We start from the raw sequence: 13244 nt of genomic DNA, 5'->3' as shown, positions 1-13244 counted from the left end.
CATGGTCAAGAATATTACCTATCATCTTCTGTTTCACTCTAAAATATAATGGCAATCCTCTTTCAAATACTAAGGTCAAAAATTTTTACTGCCCTTTTTGTTTTGCTTCCTTTAGCTTGCAGCTGTTAAAAGTTACTGCGAGTGTAACACATTCTTTTAAAGGAACTGTGATTTAACACATATGGAGCTATATCGAAGTTTTTGAACAGTAAACAACTCATGACTAAACTAACCATAAGTAAAACATCAGCAGTATCATCTGACTTAATATTCATCACTACAAAGAAAACAACTGTCAGAAAATGCTTCTTCTTTTCTCTGATTTCCAAGAGAAGGCATTTCAGACCATAGTGCCTGTCTTTCACCTCAAATATTTAAATCCTACTCAATTTTTCATCTCATCTCAACCAATTCAAAGACAGAGTTTGTTTCCAAAAGTAATGCTGCGTGCTATTTAACAAGAATTCTATGAATAGAAAAACAGAAATCAAATTAATTCTTTTACAGAGAAAAAGTCACACAATTCTTTGATATTATATACATGGTTCAGCATCAGCTGGCTGGTCAAGAGTGTGAATCTACTTGCCAGTCATGTAACATACACATAGATCAAGATAAGAAACCATACATGCTACGTCTTGCCCACAGAACTTAACATTACTGCAGTGAGGAGCTAAAGTATTCAGATCTACAAAAAGAGGGCATTATTGCTGTACTGTTTTCAGAATAAACCTATTTGGTGATTACTCTTTCTACATGCTTTTTAAAAAAAATCAAATTTAAATACATATTATACTTATCAGAACTCTAGATTTTATTAGAATATTAAAAAAAAAAAAGTGTTTTTCATCGGTATTTTACAGTCATTTACTGATGCTTCCAATATTTCCACGCTGCAATTGAGAGTTTGCTGATACAACTGAAGGCATTAATTATTCATTTATTGAAAAGGCATAAGTTAATTCTGCATTATACTGAATACAGAAGAAGGTTGATAATTACTTGCCATCATGTTTTGTAAGTTTCCAAATCAGTAATTTCGGACTGGATGCAAAGGTGATCCAGTATTTGGATTCAGATACTATGAAATCCCTGTGGCCCTCAAAGTTCACTGTCCCACATTCTCAATTTAATATATATATATATATATATATATATATTCGTTATACATTTTGTTGTACCTAAGGGAGGTATTCATGTTTTACCCCTTGCTAAGAATACTAGAACATACTTACTTCCCAAATACCTTTGAATTACCCAGTTCACCATGCTATTCCCACTGAAAGATAAACCCTCTACTCAAATAGTCATTGAAATAAAACTTGAGGTGAATTCCATTGATAGACATAAAGAAAAAAAATGGTTTACTTTTTAGGCATGTTATCCCAGTAAAATAATTTTAGAGAAAAGAATAGAAGTAAGAAAACAACTATGTAAGTATCATTGCAGATAATGATTCCACCAACCTGTTCCTCAACATTAACACTAGTTTCTGTGCTACACAAGTTATTTTCTTACAGCAGTGAAAACCATGTTTGCAGCTATTCAGACATCTGGAGAGTATTTGTCTTCTGTTTTCTCTTCAGAAAATATGCCTCACCATCACAATGAAGAAAGAAAAGGCTAAACAGATGGAAAACCTGAGTTCCTCATACCACCTTGTGGCACTGATTGTCACACATCAAGGCAGAAAACATTCAGATCAGCTGAGTTGCAAAGGCACAATTCAGTCTCATTAAAGTCAATCTACATACACACACACACACACAAAAAAAAAAAAAACACCTTTTTATAAGAGTATGTAGCAACAGGATGAAGGCAAATGGCTTTAAACTAGAAAAGAGTAGATATAAACCAGATAATAGGAAGAAATTCCTTACTGTGAGGGTGGTGAGACACAGGAACATGTTGTCCAGCAAGGCTGTGGATGCCTTCCGTGTAACAGGGGAGGGACTGGCACAGTGAGATGTTACAAAGAAAGAAGTGTTCACAGATCTCCAAGGATCTAGGCTCACAGGAAAAACTCCACGAAGAAGGGATCTTCAACAAAAGATCCTTCCTCTGTGGCACTCAGCCTTTACATGAGGTCTAAAAGAATTGCCTTCACCTGTGCTTCCAAAGCTGACCAGGTTTTTTTCTCCAGGTGCTCAACCAGTGGCTCAGTTCAGTTTAGCAGTTCCCATACACACTCCCTGGAAGCATTCAAGGCCAGGCTGGGTGGGACTTCAAGCAGCCTGGTCTAGTGGGAGGTGTCCCTGCCTATAGCAGGGGGGTTAGAACTAAATGATCTTAAAGGTCCCTTCCAACACAAACCATTCTTACTGTTGATATATTTGATAAAGAGTTACTTCTTCCCTTTTAACCCCAGCAGCTGAGTTCAAGCTGGGCTTTTGCCTTTCTAATGTTCTCTCTGCACATCTTAACAACTTTTTTGTACTCTTTCTGGATTGTCTATCCCTTCTTCCAAGTAGATTCTCTTTTTCTCCTGGAGCTTCAAGAAAAGCTGCCTGTTCATCCATGCCAGTCTTCTTCCCCACCAGCTCATTTTGTGGTTCAGGGGGACAGCCTGTTCCTGTAACTTAAGACTTCCTTTTCGAAGAGCAACCAGCTGTCCTGGACCCTTATACTCTCCAAGACTGAATTCCAGGCGACCTCTCAACTTGTCTTCTGAACAATTCAAAGTCTGCCCTTCAGAAGTCCAAGGTAGCAGTTTTGCTGTCCCCCCCCCCCTTCTGGCTCCACCAAGAATCGAGAACTCTACCATTTCATGGTCACTCTGTGCAAGAGAGCACCCGACCTCCACATCTCCCACCAGACCTTCCCTGTTTGTTGATGCCAGGCCTAGCCAGGCAGCTTCTCTGGTAGACTCTCTCACCAGCTGCAGAAGGAAGTTATCTTCCACACACTCTAGAAACCTCCCAGACTACTTCTCCTGTGCTAGGTTGTATTTCCAGCATATGTCAGGGAAGTTGAAGCCCTGCATGAGGACAAGGGCTGGCAGTCACACAGTTTCTGCCAGCTGATAATAGAACACCTCTGCTGTCTCTTCATCCTGGTTAACTGGTCTGTAACAGACACTCACCAGGATATCTGCCCTGTCAGCTCTTCCCCCATTCCTTACCTGAATACTTATAGGGATTCGACCTTACTATCCCCAGCCACAAGCTCAGTAACATCAAAGCACTCTAACATAGAGAGCCACACCACCACTTCTCCTTCTTTGCCTATCTTTCCTGAAGAGCTTGTAGCCATCCATTGCAGCACTCCAACCATGGGAGTGATTCCCACCATGTTTCTGTAATGGCAGCTAGGTCACAGTTTGCCTACTGCACAATGGCTTCCAGCTCTTCTTGTTTGTTGCCCATGTTGCGTGCATTGGTGTAGATGCACTTCAGATGAGACCCTCACCTCACTCCTAATCCCATTACCACTCCCATAGGCTCACCTCTAGCAGGCCTGGTTTTGTAATGACTTCCTTTGCTGCAAAGGTGCATTGCTGGATCACAGTTAGCTTGTTGTCTAACAGGACACACAGGTCCTTTACTACAAAGTTGCTTTCCAGACTGTCAGCCTCAAGTCTGTACAGTTGAATGTGTTCATTAGCATCCCCCCCCCCCACCACCCCAAGGTAAAGGACTTCATGTCTCTCCCTTTGCTGAACTTCACGGTGTTCCCACTGGTTCATTTCTCAAGCCTGTTAAAGTTCATCTGCAGAGTAGCACAATTTTCTAATGCATCAGTCACTCCTCCCAGTTTTATATCATCTGAAAATCAGATGAGAGTGTACTCTGTATCATCATTAACAAAATAGTTTTTGCCCAAGTATTAATTCCCAGAATAAACTACTGGTGACTGGCAACCAGATCATGCCACTGATCTCAATACATTGAGCTCAGCAGTTCAGCCAGTTTTCAACTCATCTCACTGTCTATTTTTCTAACTCCTATTTCGTCAGTTTGTTAATGAGGGTGTTATGGAAGACTGTGTTGAAAGCTTTGCTGATGACATACAATATCTACTGTTTCTTTAAAATAGTAACTGCATCGTAGAAGGTTATCATGTTGGCCAAGTCTGATTTGTCCTTTGTAAATCTACACTGACTATGCCCTATTACTTTTTCATTCTTCACGTTTGGAAATAGCTGCCAGGATTATTTGCTCTAATACCTCCCCAGGGATCCAGAAATGAAGAAAAGAATTCTGTATCATATTAAGGAAGTAGGAAAAATACAAGTTATATAGGGCTTCAAGAGTGAAGCTACAGAAGATATAGTCATTAATTTTGTGATGTATGCTGCTCATCACTAACTTCACACTCACCACTGCCCTTCAACTCAGTAACCTTTTAACACTTAAATGAGATTACATTTTTGTCAGAAGAAATTCATTATGCAAACACTCAAGAAGATAAACTTCTTAAACTCCCCCACAACATAGTATTTGCTAAAATAGCTCACCAATTACAGATCTATTTTACTTAACCTAGAAAAAGGAACATGTTAGGTCTGCAGCAAGAGGCATATTCAAATGCAAGCAGCTTGACAGTAACTGCAGTCATTCTAAGACAATTAATAATGTAAAATAATTAATCTCCTGTCCAACTCCAACCCTCAGGGCATTCAACCAATAAACATAGTGCATACCTGTGGGCTTCCTCTTAGTCACACCTTTCAATCCAAACAGCCAACAAATACATCGATTCAGCATCTAAATTTCTCTTTAAAATGATTCCATTGGAGTATAAAATAAAAATAGCTTACAATTAATATGGAAGCATATTTTTTTCATCTACAACTAACATACATTATATTCATAGGAAGCATAGCATGAAATAAATAGCTAAGCATCAGAAATTAATAAACAATGTCCATTAGTTATTTCGCATACTCCTATGACAATATCAAAAAGATTGGCTACAAGAGGTACAGTCAAAAGGCAGATACCTTAAAAAACACAGAACTATTAGTAGTTCCATCCCTTATTGTAACATCAACTTTAAAACAGAGATAACATTTTCTTGAGTTTATAAATCTGAATATTACCATAGCCATTTTACATTCAGCTATCAAACTTCAGAAATGTATCCATTCTGCAGAGATGAGCTCCTATATTAGGTTTATAGCATTGAAACTGCTTAAAGTCCACAAACACAAAGATAACTAAATATAAAACCAAACTCCAAAGCCAGGCCATCCCTTAAGTACCTAAACTAAAAACAAAAACAAAAAACCCAAACCCCTCAATATCAAATTTCCCTTTTCTCCTGCTTTGAAAATTAAAAAAAAAAAAAAAAACAGTGCTTTTCCAGTTTGCTTTTTTTTTAATCCTGCTGATTTCAGTTGCCTGATTGCTATATTTGATTGGATAGCTGATGGTTCCCTAGCAACAGTTTAATTGATTGCAGCTATAAATCCAGCTTTTTCAACACTTCCTTCCTTTTCCTCTTTACTTCTGAGTTCATGCATCTACATCTATCAGATAAGTCCAGCTGGCGTCCTGTTACGAGTGGTGTCCCCCAAGGGTCAGTTTTGGGGCCCATCTTGTTTAATATCTTTATTGATGACCTAAACGAGGGAATTGAGTGTACCCTCAGTAAGTTTGCAGATGACATCAAGTTGGGAGAATGTGTCAAACTGCCTGAGGGTAGGGAGGCCCTTCAGAGGGATCTGGATAGGCTGAACAGCTGGGCTGAGCTCAATGGGATGAGGTTCAATAAGACCAAGTGCCGGGTCCTGCACTTTGGCCACAATAACCCCATGCAATGCTATAGGCTTGGGGCAGAATGGTTTGAAGAATGTAGAGAGGAAAAGGACCTGGGGGTGTTGGTTGATGCTCGGCTCAACATGAGCCGGCAGTGTGCCCAGGTGGCCAAGAAGGCCAACGGCATCCTGGCCTGTATTAGAAATAGTGTAGCCAGCAGGAGCAGGGAGGTGATCATCCCCCTGTACTCAGCTCTGGTACGGCCGCACCTCGAGTACTGTGTTCAGTTTTGGGCCCCTCACTACAAGAAGGACATTGAGGCCCTGGAGCGTGTTCAGAGAAGGGCAACAAAACTGGTGAGGGGTCTGGAGCACAAGTCTTATGAGGAGCGGCTGAGGGAGCTAGGATTGTTCAGTCTGGAGGAGAGGAGGCTCAGAGGAGACCTTATTGCACTCTACCACTTCCTGAAGGGGGGTTGTGGTGAGGAGGGGGTGGGCCTCTTCTCCCTGATAAATAATGACAGGACGAGAGGGAATGGCCACAAGTTGCGCCGGGGAAGATTTAGATTAGACCTGAGGAAACATTTTTTTTCTGAAAGAGTGGTCAGGCACTGGAATGGCCTGCCTAGGGAGGTGGTTGAGGCACCATCCCTAGCGCTGTTCAAGAAGCGTTTAGATGAGGTGCTAAGGGATTTGATTTAGTAGTTGGGTAGGGATGGTGATAGGCGGATGGCTGGACTAGATGATCTTGTAGGTCCTTTCTAACCTAATGAACCTATGAACCTATAAAAAAAACAGCAGATTAAAAAAATATGAAGAAAAAAGGGAAAAAATAGGAAAAACACAGCACCAGGAGAGGGATGCGATAACATTTTATTTGAGTATGGTTTCAAATTTTAGGGGAAATAACCAAAAAAAAGCTATGGGGAGGATTAAAATGTGGGTTTAAAGGTCTTCTAGTATACATTTTGTTTATGCTGTATAATACTATCCTTTAAGTGTAATTTTTTTTTCTTTTGCTAGTGTATTAATTAAAATGAACTCATTTCAATTTTATAGAAGAGAATATGAAACACAGAATGAAAAAAGAAAAAAAAAACCAATTGCAGAAAGAAGCACTTGCAGACAGAAGCCTGAATAAATGTTCAGAAAACAGGTTCAAGGGCTACCTGCTATTTATACATCTATAACTGCACTACTAACTATTATTTAAGATAGGAGAAACACTGTTCAGTATGCTGTAGAACTGGCAATAATTCAAATGTAATGTTAAAGGCACCCATTTTCAAAAATAGAAAATAGATATGAAAAAAAAAGGCACCTAGGTAAGGTTTCAGGTCCTAAATTCAGTGATATAGGACTCAGAACACTGAATCCAAATTCATGAATGCTCTAGGCACTGCTGATTCTGACTTTGGTACTTAAAAAGTCTAGCAGTGCTAAGCATTAAGCAAGTATTTTAAGTAACTGTGAGACCTTAAGTAAATACTCACTGAGAACATATATTTGAGAATAAGAAGGAGTAACTGAAACTGCTGAAGACAAGAACACCTCGAATAAGGATTGGAGATTGTCTCATTTTGGAAGCATTGTCTCATTTTGGAAGCACTGTCTCTATAGTAATGCATTCTGGAAATGTGTAATTTCTCCTGTCTATAGGAAATGAAAGAGTTAATTTTTATCTTGCAGGTCACAAGAGGGTGACACCTATACACAGCACTCTGTTATCCAGTAGTTTTTACCTGAATACAAGGGACCTCACTTTTTCTCTCTATTTCCAGCAGAAGAAGTACCCTCTCGTTTTGCACTGTTATTGGAAACATGCACATCCATATCTGACATAGGAATACCACAACTATCATGGAACTGTAGTTTAGGTAAAACTAGGAGGTCTTTATCTTTTCTGTTGAAGCTATTTGTTATTTTCCAGTCTGCAGAGATCAGACATTCACTGAGCCAGGATGAGCAGGCACAATTGTGCTCAAAGAGTTCAAAAGAGCTGGACCAACACGGATTTTCTTTTCTTTCCTTATAGTTGGTTCAATACTTTATTGAACGTTTATTTATTATTTTATTTTTTAATGGGAAATGTATAATCAAGCCTGGGAGCATGGAAATTAGCTTACCTCACTAACATCCCTAGCTATTAGGCTCCAATTCAGACAGTGCTTACTGAGTCTGTTTACTGATTGCTGTATCACTGTGTATCACCAGTTACTACTACATTTATCTTAGAAACATTTATTTATTTGTAGAAAAAATAGAAATCTAATTCTTCAATGAAGAATCCATTTTCAAAATTTTGGGTTTGTGCACTCTAAAAGAGCCTATTTTATCTGTCCCTAAAATATTAAGTTCTGAAACATACTGGGCTGAGGAAATTTGCGGATTTGTGAAGTTAATTTGTAAAATCTGCTCTGATGTTTATAATTAACTGGATAAGTACTATTTGAGGGCATTTTTTTGAAGTCTGTTCAGATATCAAGTGAAAAATATTTAACTACGGACTTCTTTTTTTCCCACATGTGAAATATACAAGGAAAAGTTAAATATGATGGCTTGAAAATGCTCAGCATCTAAGGATCATTCAGTAATGATTTAATTGTAATTTCAAGCATTTTTGTGTAATTATCCATCTCCTGCTTGCAACTTTTTATTGTGGTCTTTCCCTATTGTTATTAACTAAGTAGACAGCATTTTAAATAATGTCAGTGATATTCACTGAATGTGGCATAGAAGTGACTTGGATGCTACTTCTCCCTTTATCTAAAAAACTAGTTCCTGTGGGAAGCTGCTGCACGATCTCTGAAGTAAACCTTGGTAACATTAATCATCAAGTTATTTTCAAACACTTATTTTAGCAGTTAAACTAGAAGAGCATAGTACAATCAAAGCACATCAAATAAATAAAAATATTATACCAACAATATATGGGAAAAAAATGGTCAAGAATGTATTTGGTGTACACTGTAGCACAAAAGACAAATGCAGGAGATATAATTTATGGAAGTGACTAAAAAGGATCCTATATATGTTGCCTATCTTAATTTAAAAAAAAAAGAAGATATACAAATGAGGGAGAAGGAATATCCAGACATAGAACTTTCCATTTCATCCACAAAATGCAGTTTCATTCAAAGTCTTCACTATAAAAACCTTATTTTGGTTCTAGCACCAATGCTCCCCCCAAAAAAATAAAAAAAACTGCAGCATTTTTATTCTGTTGATGTTGCAGATTGAAAATGAAAAATTATTATAACTGACAGTTGGAAGTGGAATTTGTAGAATAGTAAGTGTTCTGTACTTTCTTTTCTCCAAAATCTTGGTTTTAGGTTCAATATTTATGTTCCATGCTCAATTCCATTTCAATTTCAGAAGTATATTCTTAGAAGCATATTTGTATTTGTAAGGAAATTTGGAGGAGAATGTTTAATTAAAAGAATATCTGATTGTTTAATATTCAATGATTTCCTCCTCTGGTGTGATATTTGATTCTTCATCCTCTGCCTCCAGCACCAAGACCAGGCATGTCTTACCCAGCACAGCTCACACTGCAGCCTGCCCCCTATTGCAACATCACTGTGGCAGTGGTTCTGCCCCACTGAGCAGCCCGGCTTAATTTACAAAGTAATCATATCAGTTTTCAAATATTACAATTTGAAAAGGGATTATATAAAGAAACATGCTGGCAAATTCAATGCATATCAAAAGAATGTTTTGTAAAGACAAAATAGTAAGACTGAAAAAAATCGGTCAGCTCAACCTAATCTTCTTTAAAAAGTTAGATGAACTCTTATAAAACCTAGTTACATGGTAACAAATCTGACACCAAAAAAATGAAAACTATTTTCTGATGATGAGTTTATTAAGCAATGTGTGGAAAGCATGGCAGGTACGATGCATCCTTGTTTAAAACTAAATTGAGAAAGAGAAAGAAGGGCAGGGCAAGGCAAAGGCAAAGGCAAGGTTAAAAGAAAAGAGAAGAAAAAGGGGAGGGAAGGGGAAGGGGAAGGGGAAGGGGAAGGGGAAGGGGAAGGGGAAGGGGAAGGGGAAGGGGAAGGGGAAGGGGAAGGGGAAGGGGAAGGGGAAGGGGAAGGGGAAGGGGAAGGGGAAGGGGAAGGGGAAGGGAAAGGGAAAGGGAAAGGGAAAGGGAAAGGGAAAGGGAAAGGGAAAGGGAAAGGGAAAGGGAAAGGGAAAGGGAAAGGGAAAGGGAAAGGGAAAGGGAAAGGGAAAAGGAAAGGGAAAGGGAAAGGGAAAGGGAAAAGAGATTTTTCTAAAATCAGTTTGTCTCACCAGATTGTAGCCAGGCTAATCTAGGAAAATCTATTGAAAGAAATTTGGAGAGTAAACTTCTAATCTCAAATCTTTTGCTTTGGCGATAGATGAAAGTACTGATACTACAGACATAAATCATTTTGCCATTTTCATTAGAGGTACTGATAATGATCAGTGTCACCAAAGAAATGGCTTCTTCAGTGCCCTTGAAAGACTGAATCAGCAATTTGACCACCCATTTAAATGAGATAAATATGCATCTCCAAGGTGAAGAACAACTCATCAGTACAGTGTTTCAAACCACAAAAGTATTTGAATTGAAATTAAACTACAATTATGGCAAGGTCCAGCTATGGCAAATAATTGTTTGCATCCTGATGCCTTGGTTGGCTAAACACAGTTCTGAGAACAGCAAAAGATATGCAGCCATGTCTTCCATTTTGATATAAGAATTTGAGAAAAAGTTTCAAGATTTTCAAAAAAATCTTTTTTTTTATATTTGCAGCTTCATTTTCAGTCTATGTAAATGCACTACCTGTGAATTTTTAAATTGAATGTCTAGAGTAGTAATCAGATATTTAATTCTAAATTTGACCATGTCTCTTTACTAGGCTTTCATAAAACCTATGTTACCAGAGAAAAACATCCCTTGCTTCATAATAATGGCTAATTCATGTCATTACTTTTTGGTAGTACATACACTTGTGAACAATTATTGTGAAGGATGAAGCAGAGGAAGAGTAATATGTCATCAAAAATTTCTGATGAGTGCCTTGAGAATTCACAAAAAATTCCAATCACTTCCATAATACTAGAGGGATTTGTCTCATAAAAACAGGGTCAAGTATCCCAGTAGTTTGATGCTTTTGTTGTTCTCTGTTTTTTAAGTTTTTATAAAAAATATATAAATAAGTTTTGCTACTCACATACCCTAAATATACTATACATTTTATATGTGGCCTAAGACAACACCTGTTCACTCAATGAGGCCCAGGCAAGCCCAAAGGTTGGGCACCACTTTATGTGGGAATTTTAGTCCACACCTTGGACCTCTAATGAAAGCTTTTACAGTAATGTATATCGGATTCAAGACAAAGTCCTCAGAATTGCAACATCAAACATGCTCCAGCAATAAAGGACATTTAACTGAATGAAAACAAATGTCTCCTTCCTCCTAGGTGAGTACATTAATCACTGTATTATTATGCTAGTCACAAACTATTACATATTCTGTCTCCCTAGTCCAACAAATCTTGTAATCATTTCATTCAGTGCACAACATTGCCACACAGAGATAGCCTCCATGGAACAAAGCTTTAGAGAAATAATCTGTGCTTTCTATAGTAGAAATTTTTAATTCCTGCTGATTTTGAATGCCTGCAGACCAATAATATGACTATTTAAACTCTTAAACCAAGCTGTTGTTTAAACTTTCATAGATGCAGTGATATTTGCCTGATTATTTTATCTTGTGTTTCCATTTTTGTTAAACTTTAAGCCAAATGGTCCATTTGGCATTCTCTCTCAGTTGTCATTTTATAAGGCATAAAAATAAAGTATGCATTAATGTTCTAAATCATCAGTTATGTTTTCTCACATAAGAACTCAAAGGCTTTTACAGAACATTTTATGAAAAAAAAAAAAAGAAAAAAAGAAAAAAAGCACACCTCTTTAAATCTGAGATCTGCATCTGTAATTTATTACAGTATTTTACCAACTGCCTTCTGAAGATAATGGCCAGGGAGGAGCAGTGTACCAGGCTAGAACATAAATGGATATTTTACAATATTATCTCCTGAAATTGTCAAATTGTACAGGGGATTTAGCTGCACACTGTTGGAATGAACATGTTTATTGTGTGTAGGAGAGAAAGATTCAGAAACAGACAAAATGCTTCAAGTCTTTCTTTTTATGGTCTTCTGTTTGCATTCTGTCTGTTTTTTTTTTAAATAGTAACTGCAGAATGTGTTCAACAGACTGGCAAACACCTCTATGAGCACAATCAACACGAGCTGAGAGGGACTCACTTTACTTCATGAATACATTTACATTATGTCATGTGAAATTACCGAGCAGCTGTTAAGAGAAAAAAGAAAACATGATCAGTATTCTTGCAGAGGGATTTACTGAGGACCAATCATCAAACACACATGGCAAACAGAAATGGCAGTCTGAAAAGGTGATATGTAATCACATACAGACAAAAGTGAGACACCATGACCTTACATTCAGTTTGAGTACTAAATTAACATATCGGCTCAGCTTACTAGAAAATTAAGAGGACAATAAGGACAAAGCAAACTTAAGCCAAGCCATGGGCTGCACAAAACCAAACTATCTAATCTAGTCTAATTACTGTCTATTTTACATCCTATATCTCCGACCTTGGCCACATAATCTTTTCACCAGTATCCAATGGGCACCCCTAGGTTTGAGGAACTGACCTACTCTGTAATCAGCAAGGTGTATTGTACATTCTTTGGGACACAGCCTAGTCATAGAGCAGGGCAATCTAAAGACAGACAAGCAACTCAGACAACAGGCTCAATTAACTTGTTTTCATCCATTATGCAGCATTCATTTTTTTCCCAGCAGAAGTCACTCCTCTCTGATCTGCAAGACAGACCTGTTAGGTTTGTCTAAGTATGAACTGCAAAAGAAACTGTCATAGAACTAAACCAACTGCCATCCTCCAGGCCTGCTCCTTTGCTGGGATTACAGAACAGTAGCACTCTCATGTAAGAGGGATGTGTCTGCAAGGCCTTTCAACTTTGGTTTAAACCTTGACACCAATTAAAAGATAAATTTTTGGATTAATTTATTCCAGTCAGATAGTTTTATCACAGGTGCTATATAAAAACTTTGAAGAGCAACACTTTTGCCTTTGAATCTAGACCAGTGTAACAAGGAGTAACTAAACGAAACAGAATAGTCCCTGTGGATAATGCCTTCAGAGGTCTTTACCCCATACTATTTTAAATAGCATGCTGATGTCTGGATTAGAATAGTATACTTGGCATGCAAATGAAAATGAATATTTCCTACAGATGAGCTCTACAATTTTGCTTGCCCAGGATTTTTATTTTACTCCTTAGAGGAGATCAGGAGAGAAACTTCTCTTGAAAAGAGAATATTAAGTTATTAAATTCAGTCACCCTTTACCTGTTCCTCTGGAAGTGCACATGCTTCTGAGTTGCAAGGTTTATCAGGAACACACTTCTAATTCAGTAAAATTTAATGTAGACAGGTCGTTAGGATTATCTGCCATCTT

This window comes from Cyrtonyx montezumae, unplaced genomic scaffold (genome assembly GCF_038088225.1).
Source record: "Cyrtonyx montezumae isolate F1298 unplaced genomic scaffold, pur_monq_1.0 scaffold_10, whole genome shotgun sequence".
Lineage (NCBI taxonomy): Eukaryota > Metazoa > Chordata > Aves > Galliformes > Odontophoridae > Cyrtonyx > Cyrtonyx montezumae.
The sequence above is the reverse complement of the archived record's forward strand: the minus strand, read 5'-3'. Positions refer to the sequence as shown.